This window comes from Oxyura jamaicensis, chromosome 2 (genome assembly GCF_011077185.1).
Source record: "Oxyura jamaicensis isolate SHBP4307 breed ruddy duck chromosome 2, BPBGC_Ojam_1.0, whole genome shotgun sequence".
Classification (NCBI taxonomy): Eukaryota; Metazoa; Chordata; class Aves; order Anseriformes; family Anatidae; genus Oxyura; species Oxyura jamaicensis.
Genome location: NC_048894.1, coordinates 94,233,977 through 94,253,024, shown reverse-complemented (window position 1 = coordinate 94,253,024; position 19,048 = coordinate 94,233,977). Strand labels below are relative to the sequence as shown.

The 19,048-nt window shown below is 38.9% G+C and overlaps 1 protein-coding gene across 1 annotated transcript in view; it reads right to left on the bottom strand.

Moving 5' to 3' along the window:
* Nucleotides 1-19,048, bottom strand: part of GABBR2 (gamma-aminobutyric acid type B receptor subunit 2) — a 483,887-nt gene that overhangs the window by 412,720 nt on the left and 52,119 nt on the right. The window lies entirely within an intron of this gene.

Here is a 19,048-nt window from a genome sequence, read left to right as displayed (position 1 = left end):
CACATGCCTCTTTCCAAGGTGTTAGGGAACACGAGGTAGCTGGCAGTCCTATAAGGGCTGAAAAGGGAGAAAAATCACAATGGTAACAAAGAAAGCTTGAAATTATATTTATCACTGTGTATGCAGAGATCAGGCAGAGGGACACAAATCTCTAGGACATTAGGCTTTTTAAAATAGTCTTTTCACAGAACAACTAATTTCTAATTGGATTCTGAACTAAAATAATATATAAAAAAAATGAAAATAAATAAAAAACTGTGCTATGGTTACTCTTTTTCTGCACAATTATATTTTTGGTTTATATTTTTGGTTATTGAACACCAAAGGTGTGGGGGACTAGTCCAATGAAATGTAAGATATCTTTGAGTACTCACTGAGTTTTTCCATTATTTGCACTACAACTAATTAGCATCAAAATCTCACACTGTCCTATCTGGCTTTATAAAATAAGACACTAGAATCACAGATTTTCACTTCTGAGCAGACACTGTCTTGCAAGTGAGAAAGGTGAAATCAACTTCCCTCTTAACTGGTTCCATGGAATTTCTTAAAACAGAAATAAAGAGGAAAATAATCATGGTGAGAGGTAAAGAATTTTCCATGAATTGGTGCAGGATAAGAATCTACAAAGCCAAAGTCCTATCAAAAACAAACAAAACAAAGCAAAACAAACAAACAAGCACTAGTCTATCAACTATGTACTATATGGATGGAAGGGACCCGTGGAGATAATCTGCTCAAGCAGGGCCACCTATGGCAGGTTGCAAAGGACCATGTCCAGGCAGCTTTTGGAGATCTCCAAAGAGGAGACCCCACAGCCTGTGCCAGTGCTTCATCACCTGAACAGTACAGAAGTGGTGCCTGCTGTTCAGATGCAGCCTCTTGTATTTCAGTTCATGCCCATTGCCTCTGCTCCCAGCACTGAACAATACTGAGAACAGGCTGGCTCCATCTTCATCGTACCCTCCCTTCAGGTATTTAAACACGTTGATACAATCCCTCCAAGCCTCCTTTTCTCCAGGAGGAACAGTGACAGTCTCCAGCCTTTCCTCATAGGAGCAATGCTCCAGTCCCTTGATCGTCTTGGTTTGTAGATACATTGGACTCTTTCTAGTATGTCCATGTGTCTCTTGTGCTGGACATCACAGAACTGGACACAGTACTTAGGTGAAGCCTCACCAATGGTGAATAGAGTAGAATCCATTGGACTTTAGAAGTGACATGCAAATTTACTGTACTTGTAAGGAAAGCTGAATGGGAGGTCAAAGTATTTCCTCCCCCTTCTTTCTCCTACTCTTGCTCCAAAATCCAAATCTCCTAGAAAACATACATATCAACTGAGATTCAGCAACAAGTAATTGGGACCATTCAGTGATGGATTAAACTTCTCAACACCACAGTAAAAATATGCGAGATAAACACAAACTCAGCTGCGCCTGAGATCTACTGTTTACAGATACCAGCCAGTATATTTACTCCAGAGCATAACTTCTATGCTTTTTTTCCTTGTGAACTCTATAGTGGTGACCATACAAGGGCTGGAAGCTGCACAGATGCATTTGCTATTCACTAACCAGGAAAGAACTGCCTGGCAACATGGTAATCAACAGCAGCACTAGCTGTAGGGACCCTGACACAGAGCTCAGCAACCTGTGGGGAAGAGAAGAAGCAAAGTACAGACTCCAGACTTTATGAGAGCAGATTTTGGCTTGATCAGGAAGCTTGTAGGTGCAATCTCATGGTAGGCAGGTTTGAAAAGCAAAGGAGCTCAGGACAGCTGGCAGGTCTTTAAGGACAGCATCCTCCAGGTATAAGAATTATTCATCCCAATACACAGGCATACTAGCAGATGTATCAGGGACCAGCTTGTCTAACCAGGGAATTCATGATGGAGGTCCAGTGCAAACAGGCAGTGGAGCTCCATACGGCAACAGCCAAGAGAGGAATTCAAAAACATTGCCCCAGCATGCAGGATAGTGTCAGAAAAGCCAAAGCTCAAATGGATTTGAGACACAGAAAGAGATGTTAACAGCAGAAAGAAAAGTTTCTACTGCTATGCTAGTAATGAAAGGCTGAACAGGGAAAATGTATGCCCTCTTGCTGAGTGGAATTGATGAACTGATGACAACAGATATACCAGAGGCATGTCTGAGAATACCTGAAATTTCTTTGCCTCAGTCTTCACCAAGAAGGGTTCCCAGGCTTTATACACTCATCTTCAAAGATGACCAAGATAAATTACCCAGAAAAAAATTTAAGGTAATCAGTTTTCCTTTGATCCTAGTGAAAGTTGTAGAGCAAGCCTTCTTTGAACACACTTCTGGCACAGGAAGAAAATGTCATTGGGAACAGTCAGCGGGGGTTTACCAAGAGTAAATCCTGCCAGACCAACCTGACTGTCTTCTGTGATAAAACCAGATTTGTGGATAATAGGAGAGCAACAGATGTCATTTACCTCAACTTTAGCAAAGTTTTTGACATTGTCTCACAAAATATTCTCGTTTCCAAGTTAGGACATGGTGTGGATGAGTGGATAACCAGCTGAACAGAGAACTGTTTGGATGACTGTGCTCATGGTTAATGAGTTTTACTCTATCTAGAGTCAAGCAACAAGTGGAGTACTGCAGAGATCTATCCTGGGACTTGTCCCTTTGATCTTTATCAATGCAGTGCTTGCTCATCAGCTTTGTATATGCACCAAATCAGGGTCAATCAATGAAGTTGTGAGCATGGCTACCATCCAGAGAGACTCAGGCAGGCTGGAGGAATGAGTTGATGGGAACTTTGTGCAATTCAGGAAGGACAAATGCCAAGTCCTGCACCTGGGAAGGAAGAACCTCATACAACAAAAATGCTGGGGACAGAATGGTGGTGGAGTGGCTCTACAGAAGAGAACCTGGAGCTCCTGGATGACCACATCATTCATTAGACATGAGGCAGCAACATGCCATGCTAGCAGAAGCCCACAGTATTACCAGCTGTAATGACAAGAGTGAAGGCAACAGGAGGGAGGAAGTGATTATATTCCTTGTTTCAGTGCTTGTTAGAGTCCATGTAGAATACTACATCTGATTTTTGGCACATCAATATGTAAAAACTATTAACTGGAATGAGTCCATGGAAGGATTGTGGGGACTGTCAGAGACTGGAGCACTTGCAACATGAGGAAAAGCTGAAAGAATTGGACCTGCTTCAGACTAGGGAACAGAGGACTTTGAGGGCATCTATTAGCAGCCTTCCCATACATATGAGGAGGTCAACAATGCAGAGCCAGGTTGTGCACAGTGGTGCATAGTGAAAGGATGAGAAAGGCAGCAGGTACAAGTTGAAACAAGAAAGGATCACAGTAAGTAGTGAGGTAATATATAAGACAGCGTTCAATCATGAAGACAAGAATTCAGGAAAAAAAAAGTCTGAAACGCTGAAATCTTAATATAGAGACTATATAAAAAAAAATAAAAAGAAGCATCCCAAAACATAAAACACAGAACTGTTCTACCTAGTTAACCCACACAAAGAGAACACAAGGAAGGCATGTCTTAGTAATTGTAATAATGCTGACAGCTGAGGGCTTTTTAACTTTGAAGAAAATATATGTTCTAACATGAAGGATGAACATAGTCTAGAAGATATGCTTTTTTTTTCCTTTAAGTGAGAGCGCTAATAACTATGCCATAAAAAAAAAAAAAATAAACAAACTGAAATTTTACAAAAGCCTCCAGACTATTAAAAATCAAGTTTGGAGATATTTCAAAAAATTAGTTCTATACAATTGAGAATATATTCATTTAACATAAGAATTAGTGAGTGAATTTCCATGGGTTGTGATACAGAAGCAAGTCAAGAGATCTGTAACAAAAGTCTCAAAAGCACCAGAATCAATGGCTGAGACCCTCTTGGAATGTTTTCTGACAAGCCTTTATTTTTATATATATATAAAAATAAAAAAATAAAAATAAAAAAAAAAAACACTCTTCAGGTCAAGTCTATGAATTTATCCTGTCTCACAGAGAGAAAGTGTCTTTGGTAACATCCTTCATTTTTCTTGGCAAGTTTTTCAGTTTTTAGTGGTATATAGAAATACCATTTACGCAGCTCTCACTAGCAGTTCAGAGACCTTGCTTTCCTCACTGCTATGTGGTACTTATGTCAAGGAATGCCCCTATGCTCTCAGCTGTCTCCACATATAAACCAACCAGATACACACTGACAGGCAGGAAAGTGACTGCAACTTTTTGGGGGGTAGGGATCTGAAGAAGAATCAGCATGTCTATAGGCACCTTTGGGTGACTTCAGTGCTTTCATTTGCAATTGCATAGCATTAGGTTTTGGGAACCTGCATGAAAACAGTCTCATCCATTTGGAAATATTGCATTGTGTCTAGATGTGGACCCAAGAGCAATGCTTTGTAGCAGTTTCCTCTCTCATTTCTGAAGAGAGTTTCTGTACACATCTTCTTTTCTTCTTGCCCTACTGATTAATAAGGTACTTTAACATCTTTTCAGTGTCAGCAACCTTGTAGTAAAAGCCAGAAGTTCCAAATTCACCCTCTTTATGAGCAGCCTTTATGGGTGAGGGTGTTGCAGACAGACTTCTTCCAGTACTGTAGCTGAGAGAAGACCATGGAATTTGGCATAGTATGTGCAACCGTGTAGCATAGTACCCTTTGACCACAGACAGGTCTTTAATGGTCAATCAAAAAAAAAAAAAAAAGAAGAGTTGAACCAAATACCAACAACTAACCCAAAGAGCAGGCCTGAAGCTAGACAAAACTGGTGTTAGAGGGTAACAAAAAAGTATCTAACATATGAAGTCATCACATACAGAAAATCTGAACGTAATCTGGAATTGCAGACCAATGAAAAAGGTGGAAATGTGTGCTGGCAAACAAAAAATTCACCCTAAGTAGATTCTACAGCAAGGAAGAAGAATCCATTAATATGAACATCACATCCCTCCCAGGAAAAAGGTACAGATGCTGACAATCCACCATAAGACCCTGCCCCACATGGTCAACACCAGTGTGAAACCACCAACCTCAGGATCCATAGGAGCAGTGTAGACAGGCAAGCCTTAAACTGAGAAAGGGGCAGAAACTAAGATGTGCATGTAACAATTTTAATCAGCATTTTTATTCTCTTTTTCTGCAGCTAAGTAATTAAACTCTTATGATTTCAATTATACCAACTATAAATGCTTAACTTTATATTTATGTAAGTAGTCATATGCTTCTTCTTTGCCCATAAACAAAATTTTCAGCATAATACAAGGTCAAAATGTTCCAGACCCTGGCAACAGAATCAACGGGGCCTATAGTACTCTAATTTTAGTTCCTGGACTGAGATTCTCACATCCACCTTTATATGCCTTAGGTCTGTAGAAAGCACAAATGGAACATTTCCCGGGAGTTTCTTTGAGGCAAAAAAATGCAAAAATATCTGTACAAAATCTGTTTCATACAGCATGTGTCCTGCTGATGCAGATGATAAACATGCACTGCATATTTACATACGTATAATATAAATTTATGTTTAAAAAAAAAGCCTTTCACATATTCATGAACTATTGTTCTGGGCTCTCAGCTAAATAGGTGTGCCTTGTGCCCAGGAGCTGGGCCACCTGAGCTGGCACCTGCAAGGGGAAGCTGTGGGGAGAGGCAGAGCTGAAGTCAAAAGAACAAATTGAAAATATGATGGAATAAGGTATGGCTATACAGAACCTGATGGCCAAGCCCCAACAATACTTCATGTAACTACAAGAAGAGAGGGACAAACAAATGCAATTCAGGTGAGGAATTATGGGATTCAGGACACATGGAGATATAACTACAGCCCATTTCGGGTCCTAAGGTGAAAACCCGACAGTTTGATCTGTGCTGGTGAAACCTGTGGGCAAAGCTCCATTATTAAAGATTATTTTATCAACATGAGAAAGGGGTGAGTATCTTCTGAGCCTCCTTCATTTTAGACAAACACAAAGGCCAGTGAAATGCAGGTGGTTCAGGGTCACCTCGTTTCAGAATACACATCGACTACACCCAAAACCAGAACAGATGCAGTGTGTAGATTGGCCTTTTATTCAGGTATCACAAGGCTCTGAATAAGTTCACCCAATGTGAATTGGTCACTTCTTACACATGGCTGTCTGAATAGCTGACAGTGCCATCAATAGAGCCACTGCCATCATCGGACTGAACAAGTGCAAGCACAGATGCCATTCTTCAAAATACACTTATCCAGTTGCTGTTTGAGAAATTGTTTTGCTGACAAAAATATGCTGGTTTATGTATTTCATGACTCTGAGCATTCTCCTCCTCCTGCCTGTTACCCAGGGAAACTATATGCTGGCATGGTCACCATGGGAACAGTGGACAAACTTAAGATGTTTTCACTGTCACAGACAAGAGCCATCTGCATGATTTTTCCATTTCTGTCCCTCATACCACCAGTGCAAGCTCCCAGGCCAAAGCATAGCCACCAGGACACCGCACACAGCTCCCAGGCTGGGACCCTACTGCTGTGCTCCTGCGGCTGCTGGTGGGACACAGGGCAAGCCCCTTGCCAGTCACAGATGTGACTTTCTGTCCCAAACATCTTCTATACATCAGGGACATATCTTACTTAAACACACCCCATCCTCAATCAAATCCTTTTAATAGTTATTTCAAAGAAAAAGTTCTCCATATAATGAGGAAACTCAGGACTCCTACCTTGATATAATCTAGGTTGTGATGTATCTGTTCTTTTCTTGCTAATACAGCATGGAATTCCCAGACCCAACCTTGAAAATTCACCTGAATAAGAACTTCAGTTCTATTTTTATTTCTGAATTAAGAATTAGCAGCCTCAGTGAAAGGTCTTGTTTGTGGCTATTTGTAAATATTAATACCATACCCATGCTTATTCAGGTGATCTTAAATTCATCAACAATTGCTTTCCCAACACATTGGGGTGGAAATTCAGTGAGCTTTCTTGAAGCTGTTCCATTTCTCTCTGGCTAGCAAATAATATCCCCACTTACATGCCCTGTAGGCCAAGCTGACAATACAACCAGAAAGGTCTATTAATTATCAGATTAAATTTATGCAGATTTTCCAGATGAGACTGACTGGACATCCTGTACATACATGCTGGAAGTTGAGCATGGGGTTGCTCTTCTTGCAGGGTTTTTTGCTCCTTACCCAAAGCAGAACTTAAAGATGTTTCTGTTTTCCTAATCATTAAGCCACAATTTTGACACTGTTGCATGAACATACCCTTTCCGTGTATTCAAAAAAAAATGGCATCATTGTAAAGAGCCAATTTCTTCACAATAGTACTCCAATTATGAAGACAGACATCTCAGAGGATGCTTCTTAATTTCAGGAATCACTTTAACTCTGTTTTTATCTCTCAGTGGGTGGAAATGTACTGTTTGATATTACATGCCTGTTATGTACTTAGGCTGTCTGTAGCCTATAAATCCGTCTGATTCCTAATGAAAGAAAGTTATTTCAATTATTTTTATATTTTGTTAAAGTTAAGAGATTCCTACTACGCTGAGGCCTGCTGCAAATTAAAGACAGCCCAAGGAGTGTCAGGTGGTGCTCTGGATAGCAGGAGTTTCATATCTGCTTGCTTACAGCCATGTTTCTATCCCACACAATCTCCAGCATGATCCTGCCACAGGCTATAGTCAGGTTACTTCTTAAGCATCCCTTTAATAAGCTATTTTTTTTTGCTCTCATATTAGGGTTATTTTCCCAAATATCACCTTTTTTCATCACCATGATATTCTCAAATTCTTACAAATCACACTTGCTCAGACATTAAGTGATCCACAAATCCATTGAGCTGGTACTTTCATTATCTCTCTACCCAATTTTTGTACTTTTCTCCAAATATCTTATATAGTTTTCTTTATAAATCTCTCCATAAGCAACCAAGACCCTTTGCTCCTTGATCTTTAAAAATAAAGAAACATAAGGTCAAACACAATATTCAAAATGAACCCAAGATCATACATCTGATTTTGTGCTCTATAACTCACTTACACAAGACTCGTCTCACCTGAAAGTTTCATCAGTAATAATTTCATTTTCTTATCATCAGTGGCAGCTTTGATTGCCACAAAAAGCACAACCTGCTTTTCTTCAAAAATAAAAAATGTCTGCCTTTTTTGTATTTGGATGGACTACTTTATTTTTAAGAAGAGATTGGAGTCCTGAATCATCATTTACTTATCTACAAATTTTATAAAACCTCTCTTAAATTAGTTATTGTACCCCATACCATTTTCTGTAGATATGAAGAACATCTTTCATTACCTCATTAACTTCACTTACCAGATTTTTTATAATTCACATATTTTTAATAAACATGCTTTATTACTTCATTCCTTCTATTTTATCAACTTCTTCACTAAAAAGTCTTTCAAAGGTATTATCTCTAAAAAGTGTCTCCTGAAGAGTATCCATGAAAATAGTTTTTTCTTTAAATGTTTCAAGATGTCAATTTTATCCTTTTAACCAAGTGCTTTAGTATATTTACCTACTTATTTCAGTCTTGCAAACAGGCTTTTTAAACATTCAATAAACCTATCACCATTTTAAACCAGTTGTTTACAATATATTTATCGTGATCCCTTGATCCTAGTGAATTACTAGTTTTTCCATTGGTCTCTAATTCATAGTCATAAAACTTAATTTAGAATTTGAGTTAGGTTTAATAGCCTACATTAGGAAGTGTTAGGTCTGCCCCTTTTAATAGAGGGGCAAACCTAACACAGTGGACAAATGGCTGCTGTACATCCTGAGTATCTCCAGTGCCAAGCAGGATGTTCATGGAGAACTAGCTGGGCAACAGCCATGAAGATATACTAGTACCAGAGCTTTTTCCCCCCCCCCCCCCTAATTTTTGGAAAAGGACATGTCTCAAGACAAGGACACATTAGTTTATGTAAAGGAAGCTATTTATTCACACTGATATTGTACACACAGCATAAGTACAATTAGCTGTGGTAGCTCAACATCCTGAATTAATAACATAATTAAGTTCCTCTTAGTTGATTTCAGATCCCAACTTCAAACCAGAAATGACTATTAAACTTGAAATTTATTAGACTTTCAAATCAGTGAGACAGACAGAACTATCTATCTTCAATGATGAGCTCTCGTATCACAGTGGAATTTCTATTCACATACAGAATCAGTGGCAAACACAGGGCAATAGGTGTTTTGTGCTTCTTTAGCAGCCTTAGAAGAATGCAACACTCAAGACAGGTAGTTGTGAGAAAATAGCAATAAGACATTAGCAGATTTTGGTCTGTGTGAGACCTGAGTCTCTGCAGGCTCCTAAAAAAATGTGTTTTTCTTAAGCACGCTGAGATCAGAAAGAGGCAAGAGTCTCCATAAAAGGGTATAGTTTTCCTCCAGAGAGGATTCATTTGAGAGCACTACAGTTTAAGGACTCTGAAGTCAGAAGTGGCACAGTTTTTTTTGTCCTCCCCCCATCTAAGTTTAAATCTTGCACTTTTCAAACAGAAACTATCCATAAGAACATCAGCCCCCCCATGATGATATCTATCCCACTTAACACATCTGTCCTCTCCTCCCTTCCCTCAAATCTGTAGCAGTTGGAAGCACCAACATTTACCATGATTTTTGTGAGCAGTAAACTGTAATTATGCCCACCCTCAGTAATCTAACCTATAAACTAGGTAAGCAAATGCAGCTTATAAACATGGTTATGTTTTAGAAGTTTGAAGACATCTTCCCATTTATCAAAGGTGAAATCAAGATTCATTTTGTCACAGTTTTTAAGTCTGTGGAAAATAAAAATATTTGTAGAGACCCAATCTACCAGCCAGAGAACAGATTTAATGAAATTCAAATGTCTACATATCACATAGAAGTAAAAAGAGGAAAAAAAAAAAAAGTCTTAAAGCAAAATTAAGAGATACTTACCCAAATCACTTAGGGATGACATTTTTCCAACATCTTATACAGTTGATTTCATAAGAAATACAGCCTAGTTCTACCAGAATTTATGGGGATAGATGAATGACCACTGGGTGAAATTCCAGATTGAACAGAATGTGTAATTGGAGGCAAACAGCTCCTCACTTGGGCTGCTCTAGGAGAGCTCTATACACAACCCCTGAAGCATCCCTCACACCATAACAGATTCTGGGGAAATCCTCATCTGCTTTCTCAATTCTGCTATAAGATCCACATGATCAGGCCTCATAACTGATTAATTTTAATTACGATGCTTATATGTACAGACATATAAGTTGTTGTCCATTCTTTTGCATTATGCTGAGCTATATTCACTTCCTCTTCATCTGTTTGTTTGGCTCACTGTTCTGTGTGGGTATGAAATAATGTGGAGCTTTTCTGCTCTCCCTTGTGCACCGTATGGGAATGTAGCAGAAAACACATAGGCTTATGACTCCCTCGCAGCAGCTGAAATTATATGAAGATTTGAAATCAAATCATTCACAGTGGGATTCCATTTGTGATTTCAAGTTTTACCTGTAGTTTGAAGTACAAAGATTTCTCACTCCTTGATAAAATTCTCTAGCACTGCAGAGAGCAGGAACAATATGTTTCACAGAATTCTTCTGGATATAGACTAAATCAATGCAGCTAAATGTTTTCTCCCCAAATTTGTTTTTATCATAAATCAAAACTATATCTGGAGGGAGCACTGTGGAAAAGTGGTGCATGGGAGGACTGATGCCACATTTTGGGACAATGGCAAGGAGCAGAGCAGGATGGGACTGGCACAGAGACTAGAGAAAGGAGGCAACAGACAACCATGAGGAGGAAGGAATATTTGATGAAATACTTTGAAGAAAGGATAGGTACACCAGACAACTGTAAAACTTAAAGTCATTAAATGCAAGCAATTCCAGGTAAAGAGATGTTTATGGAAAGCAAGATATGCTACACTGTAAGGCCTTGCAGCAGGGTGCTAGAGAATAGCTGTTGCCAATGCAGTCACTGAAAAAAACAGATCACCGTTTCATTGCGCAACTCAATAAGTTTTTGGACATCCATCAACATCACAACTAATTCTGGGAAGTCCAAGGGCAAGGATGAGAAAGAATAGTTCAGTAATATTGCGTAAATATTAAAACCACTTTGTTGCCTAAGTACACAGGCTAAGCAGCTCTGAAAGAAATACATCAAGTTATATTTGAATGTTGTTGTTGTTTTTTCACCTTATACATACACAGCTGTTTGCTCTCACCTTATTTTGATAGGAAAAATGAGTGGTGTTAGCTAAACTGTTTTTGCCATCTTTTTATCAGTGCATTTATAGTGGTATTTTAGACTAAGCCCCAAACCCATGGACTTGAGGGAAGCACGAACAGGGGAAGGTCAGACTGGGTGTTAGGGAAAGGTTCTGCACCCAGAGGGTGGTTGGGCACTGGAACAGGCTCCCCAGGGCAGTGGTCACAGTACCAACCCTGCCAGAGTTCAAGAAGCATATGGACAATGCTCTCAGATATACAGGTTGGTTTTTGGGTGGTCCTGTGTGGAGCCAGGAGTTGGGCTCAATGATCCTTGTGGGTCCCTTCCTACTTTAGACAGTCTATGATCCTTATATACATTCTCTTCTATTTGTCCCAAATAATTTATCAGCTTTGTTTATCTGCTACTTCACCCAAGAGCAGCATCCATTCAAACAATTGCATCAGTCTGGTAAATAAATACTAAAATAAATGGCATTTTAATTACACTGTAAATCCCCAAAACAGCACTCCCAGAGCTGCCCATGCCTCTGTAGACATCCTGATCCTCAGGAGGATCTTTACTTCAATTGAGTTTACAAGCATTCCTTCAGAAGTCTTCTAGGAGAGATAGATAGCTCCATGCATGTGTAAATACAGTGCCATTTTTTCCAGTGATAATGCAGACTTGTGACTTTAAAGGATTAAAGTCTTGCCTGTTCTTTTAAGTTACAAGATGAAAGAGGACTGAAGCAATATTTTCAGAAATGTCCAAGTGATTTACGTGTCTAATTCTCTTCTGAAATTTGAGAATATAGGCTTTAATTATATGAACATATTATTAATTATATGAATATATTATTAATTATAGGCACCAATTATATGAAAATGAAGTCAATCACAGAATGGTTTGGGTCAGAAGGGACCTGAAAAACCACCCAGTCCCAAACCCCTGACATGGGCAGAGACACCTCCCACAGACCAGGTTGCCCAAAGCCCCATCCAGCCTGGCCTTGAACACCTCCAAGGATGGCGCAACCACAGCTTCTCTGGGCAGCCTGTGCCAGTGCCTCACAACGCACTGACTCTTACCTGGCAGCTAGATCATGTACATGAGATCAGAAAAATGACATACATTTAAAAAAAAAAAAAAAAAAAAAAAAGAAAGAAACAAGTAAGGGTGCACACTCAGTACTGAATCTTAGAAGGTTTTGGATTAAAGAAGCCATAAGACAAAGAACTGCATTCTGATTTGCTGAAACATCGTAACATTTTTCCAAACCTCAGTAGAGAGCAGCAAGTGCATTTCAATAACTGGATCTCACACATCTAATAGAAATGTAAGTTGTTTAGAAGCAAAAGGGGTTGTATGTGTATATATAGAAAAGTATAGAAAAATTATGATGCTACAGTTAATGCCAATTCAGCCCATCGCTGGATATCAAATAACAAAAACAAAAAAACAAGAGATGTGTTTGAATTAATATATAAAACCCTATTTCCCAGCTGAATCTCTTGAGTCTCAGTTAAAATTACAATTTGTGAGCTTTCTTTATACAAGCCTCCTTCTCAGTAACCTCCTAAAGGGGGGAAAAACAAGAGAACAAGAAACACCTCTCACTATAACTGCTGGGGCTTGGTCCAAGCACGGTACTGAATGGCAGAGAGCCTTTGTCACCTGCAGTCACTAGAGGACAGTGAAAACAGTGAAAATCACATGTGCCAAAATGATGCTTGTTCTGTATCTCACACAGGACACTAATCGAGAGATAATTAGGTAGTCCACCATTGTTTTCAATTTGTGTCAAATAAAAAAAATAATTGCTCAAACTCCCCAAAATTCTTAAATTCCTATTCATGAGAAAATACTGAATTTTTATAAAATGAACTAAATATTAAAATTTATTATCAATAGAAATGTTTAAATAGATGTATTTCAAAATAACACACAGAAATAACATCCTAGAAAAATACCTAATCTATTTTAGAATTACAGTTGTAAGGGACCTCATGAAATTATCTGCTTAATCCCCAGTAAATATATATTCTCAATTTAGGGTGTTACAAAAATACAGCAATCTTAGAGACCTACAAGCAGCCCTGCCTCATATGTACCTGAGTGAATGTGAAGTGAGGCTATGTTAGTTTGTTTTGCTATCCCCGCCCCGCCCCCCCATCATTCTCCACAGTATACTTTAAAGCACTTTGTCCAAGCTATTTTTAAATGTTTCACTTCATTGCTTCCACTTACTTCCATTAAGCAAAATTTTTCTTTACTCTGTTTAATCCAATTATGAAGCAAATGTTAAATTACAAGGTTAGTCAGGGGATTAGCATGGCAGAAAAAGAGACTATTCAGCATTTTGTATTTCCTGTCTCCATTTCCATTGATATCATATTTCTATCTATAAGCATCTCTGATCACACTTGCTAGGTCTAAGGAAAGAATTCTGCTTTTTAGAGCAGACAGATATGCATCATTCCTGATGTTCACCATACTTCATTTCAAAGGCTACTCCATTTTCTTGGAAGGAAGAAACATCTATGTTTATATGACGCAGTCAGCTGCCCTAGCTGACACTCTGAATTTATGTGGTGATACTGAACTCTTTCCCGGACCATGCCCTGAACACATGCAACCTAGGAGCAAGATTTCACCCACATCCTACATCCGGCTGGGACAGAGGAACAGGGTGAGAGGTGAGAAGTCTAGCACACAGCTGCAGCAGGGAGGGAGCACAGTTCTGCTTGTCAGTTTAATCCAGTTGTCAGGCAGCAAGGCATGCCAAGACTAGAGGGCTGGAAAGGCAGTAACCTGTCTCTGAAATAAGGAAGTCACCACTAGAAATGAGAGTAAATCATGCTTTCTTATGGACCTTTTATAGAAGTATACAGCTCCATTCTAACCATGAGCTTATTGCATAGTCTTAATTTAGCCTTATATAAATTACCATCTGCAAGATGCCCCTAAACTTTTTTTTCTGGCTTTGCAGCTTTCCACATATAGTTCATTCTGGACAATACACTACATAAGTATGCAAATATTTTTCCATCACATTTATTAGCTGGTATTGTTTCAGAATCAGTGCTAGTTTGTTTTCTAAGTACGTTGTTGCATCACAACATGATTTAAGACCTAAATTGTCGTTCTTTAGAAACCAAGATCTTAAATCCTAGCTCAGCTCCTGATTAACTGGATTATTTTACACAAATTACTTAATTTGCCAGCACATCTACTTCCCCACCTTAAGTCAAGGCTGGACTCTCTCCTTAAGGGTATGAGATACACTGATAACTTATATAGATAGCGTCTAAAAACTTTGCAGACTCATATAGTTTCCTACTTGAAGTTTACATGGGTTAACTATGGCAGGTTAGGTGAGGAAAGTGGCCTCACAACAGTGGCCAAGCTGCCCCGTTCCCAGTTAAGTGCTTCATATATTTACATGTCTCTTCATATATTTTCATATATGTTCCAGGGTGTCAGAAATCCTCTTACTTGTTAGGTAAATCAAGGACATAGCTGATGAGAAAATACCTGCTTCATTGTTCCAATACAAACAGTTAGAAGGAGGATTGTTTTTTTTTTTTTTTTTTTTCTAGAAGGGGTAGAAGTCTGGAAGGAAGGAGATCTTCACAGAAGAAAAAAAAAAAACTGATAAAGCAATTTATTTATAAAGCAATTTATTTGCTAAGAACAAGAAGTTGTTAGTGCTGCAAAGAAAAACCTAAGTGTAAAGCATAATTGTTTCTCTGCATAAGAAGTAATTAGTTACCTGAGAACACTAGGGGTTCTCATAGGTTGTTCTATGAGCAACCTAAGAACCTCTCATAGTGGATCAGTAATCATCACCAGTAACACCATTAAAGACAGCCATAGACAATCTTATTTTTCTGTCTTCCTCTGCTCATGTGGTGGCTTAACAGGATTGAAGGTGTTATAGTAAATGGGACTTAATACCCAGTCTTAGTTCATCTTCTAGACAAAAAAAATCCAAAGTTGTAATAAATTTGAAATGTTATTTTAGATAGTACCTCCCCACACGTACAAAGGCACATTCTATAAGAGATCTATTAAAAGTGAAGCAAGACACATTATTTTGAATGATAGATTATCAAGCTGCTTTCTGAAGTATTCTGTATATTGCTAGTCTGAACTAAAGATAGTTGTTGCTAACATCTCTGTACTGACAGCCTAAAGTCAAGATTTGCAGGTGACCTCTTTCTTGAGTGCTGTATCCCAAAGGCCACTCAGCTGTGAAACTGACAGTATGCAAGGACTGTGAGGCAGGGCTTTGTTAGCAAGTTTCAAAAACTAAATAAAGCCACAGAAGACAGTCTCCAGGAGCATGACAGACATCACTTCTGGGCAGAAGTAAGCCTGTAGCTAACATACATGCATCACTTTAAATAGCAGATGAACAGAAAATGTCTTCTTCATATGAAGGACAGGAAAAGCCAGGAAGAACTGAGTGGTCTAACCCGTTTTATTACCATAAATACATCAAAAATCTGCGTACTTCCCACACGTATGGGTCTGAGTGCCACTTGTTTCACTGGGAAGGCTCTGATGTCAGATGGCTTCACAGGTCTTCACCCATATTATAAACTCCAGTTATGTACATTCCAAGTTGATCTGACACTTTAATAGGTTAAAGACAACGTACAAGTCTAACACAACCAACAGCCAACTGATTGAAGAGTAGTGCTTTTTTCCCCCTTTTTGTTTTTAAGTTGGGGGGGAAAGGCCTCTACACTGAACAGCTTCATTTATCTAACCTTCTAGGGGCTCCCATTACAAGTATGAACATCCATTTGAATTAAGTGCAAATAGAAACTTTACATTTTCAGTTCCATAGATGTAGGACTATGCCAAGGAAAACAGGGGCAGGTGCTGACGTCTTTCTAGTGATCTACTGTACCACACCAAATCAAGAAAAAGCAAACACCACACAACATGTAAGAATGAACATTGTCCATAGGACAATGAAGCAGTTCTTTTGCTCTGTGGAGCACTGGTAAGGTCTTTATCAGCATATCCAGCCTGAACGCTAAAACTGAAAAATACCATGATTCTGCAAAGTTGGCTCTTGGGTGAACAACGGGACCATGCAGAAGTCTGTAAAGAAGAGGTTAAAGGGGTTATGGCAGTTCATTCTGGAAAGTGAGAACTGGTAATCATTCATCAGTCTTCAAGTTTCTAAGTGATAAATTAAAGGGGTATGAGTGTACCATTTTCTCTTCCACTTCTGCTGGTAGTAAAGTATGGGCTTACATTACAGATTTAACATAGAAACATTCCCCATGCCCAATGGGGAATGCTAGGATATATGACTACAAGAGGATTTAGAACCTCTCCATCACAAGAGGTTTTTAAGAATAGGTTAGACAAACACTTGTGAGAACTGACAGTTGCAATCAATCCATTTATATTTGGACAGATACATGGAAAACACAGCCTCTTCAAGTCCTTTCCACCTCTCTTCTCTCCAATTTGCCTGTCAAAGATTTGCAGTTTACTTCACCAGCATAACTTGAACATCTCACACTTTTGCCATACTACAGCCAGTTTAATGGCAAAAGATAAGAAACTTTCAAGAAACTACTACAAATTGGGATAAGAGACAGTGAATAGCAGAACTAGTTTTCATCAGAGGAGCAGGCTGCAGCATTGCACTGCATGCATTTCACCATCCACAGTTTGTAGCCCAGAATAAATAAGCTTATGAAGCCAAAAGTAACAAAAAGGTCAAGGAAAACATTTTAATCACATCTTCGCAGATATTAAAAGCTTCCCCTTTCACTGAATCCAAGCTGCCTGCCAACAGCACTAAGAGGCAGAAGTACAGGAACACTGATACAACATTTTAGGACCCCAGAAAGTGCTTTCAGCACAGGCCAGGAGTAGAAACCAGCAAGAACTTTAAGTCTCAGTTTACCAGTTACTGACCTGCAAAACTTGACAAATTTGGCCAGTGTGAAAGTCCCTCAGGGAGATACATCAACAAAAAGCAGAAGCAGCAGAAATAAGAGCAGCCAGAAGTGAATGCATTCGAATGCAAGAGGTGCAACAAGGACTCTTCATGTTAAAAAAATCTAGCACGGAACACCACATGCTGACATAATGTTACACACACTTCTGAGCAATGCAGTATGTGAAAATATTTTTGCTAATCATTGTACATAGCTTCAAAACCACATCCATTATGGCTACTAAGCAGCTGTGTAGCTTCTGATCAGATCAGGGCAGATAAACCTCAATGTTAATTTGAATTGGGTCAAACCACATGAATTGATAGTGAACTCACTTCAGAGACCATAGCTTAGCAAAATAATAACAAAATCTAAAAAAAATTTGTTCTACCATCTGACGTAGTATTATTACTAGGAGTCGGAAAGTTTCCTACACTTGTGCCTCGCTGAAAGCATGCAATCTTGTGACCATGCTGTCCCAGTTTTCAGGTATTGTTGTCCTGCTGCATAGTGCAATGCTTAGAATCTTTTCAAAGCTGAAATTCAGGGAAACAAAATCCTGTCTTTGAAAGACTTCATGGAAGGAACACTCAGAACAGTTATCCAGGGCTTCCAGTGGCCTCTGCAGAAATCTGCTGAAGAATACAGTTTCCTGCTGACCAGGAACTGCCAGCAGAAATGGGCAAGAAGGTGGACACGAGCTTTAGAAGTCATTTGAGCCTGACGCCTGGGTACTAATATGAGCACCAAACATACTTGCTCTTCCCTAACTGAACCTTAGTAAAGAGCTAAGAGAACAAGATGTGAGCTTGCACTTCAGTTCCTCCTGTTCAGTCTGACTTCTTACCAGAAACCTGCTTAACGTGGGTTAAAAAAGTGAAAAGATGAACCACAGACACTTGCCTTATTATTCTGACTGTAATGATGGTAATTTCCAAAAGCCAGGGGAAATCTTAAATGAGCACAAGCAGATCCATCAAAACTCACCTTTCAAGTCATAAACTAATTCTAGTGCAAAACCACAATAAAATCCTAAGCATAATCAGAAACAGGCCAACTGCAACTAGATATGTGGATATTTAAACAGACTTAGCTACAGTATTCCTTACATCAGTCACAGCTATGCAGTGAAGAAAGAAAGTACAAAACTTTAAGGATTCCTTATGCTTCACCAGGTCACCTTTTCCCTCTAAGGTTTTAACAAATAACAGAAACCCAGCAGTTCAGCACACAGTTGGTTTCTTCTCCTATCTCAGGAGATGACCTGATTAGACTGCCACATTAATATTTTTGAACCTTTGATACATTCCTGCCCCTGCATCCTCCTGCTAGGAAAGCAAAAATATCAGTCACTACAAAAGCTAGGGATAAGTAGCTTATTTGCTTACTCTTACTTATGAGCTACCACCAAACTCCAAAACTAAGGCTTTGACTGTAGGGCCCACCTGGCACTACAGCAGGTCCCTTGCCAGAGGGCTAACTGCTTACAATTGTGCTTTTACAGACTACAAGAACATAGGATATCTCCTTGCACTAGGGCAAAGGACTCCATTCCTCCAAAATCTTTTTGGTTTCACTTGCATCAATATAAGGTTTTACTAATTTACATGGAAAAAGTTACACAGAATGAAAAGACTATATCTAATCTTACTTTTCCTAGTATACGCTTAAATTATTTCATGTTACTATGAGAACGTGACAGAGGAAACTGAAAACAGCAGTATTTTTTTTTTTTTTTTTCCTATCCCACTTAATTCAGCTCTGCTGCATTTTACTGCCCCACATGCTCTTTTTGGGAGCTCAGTGTGAGTTCATATTAAAAGCAATTAATTTCCTCCACAATTTCTCTAAGTTCACT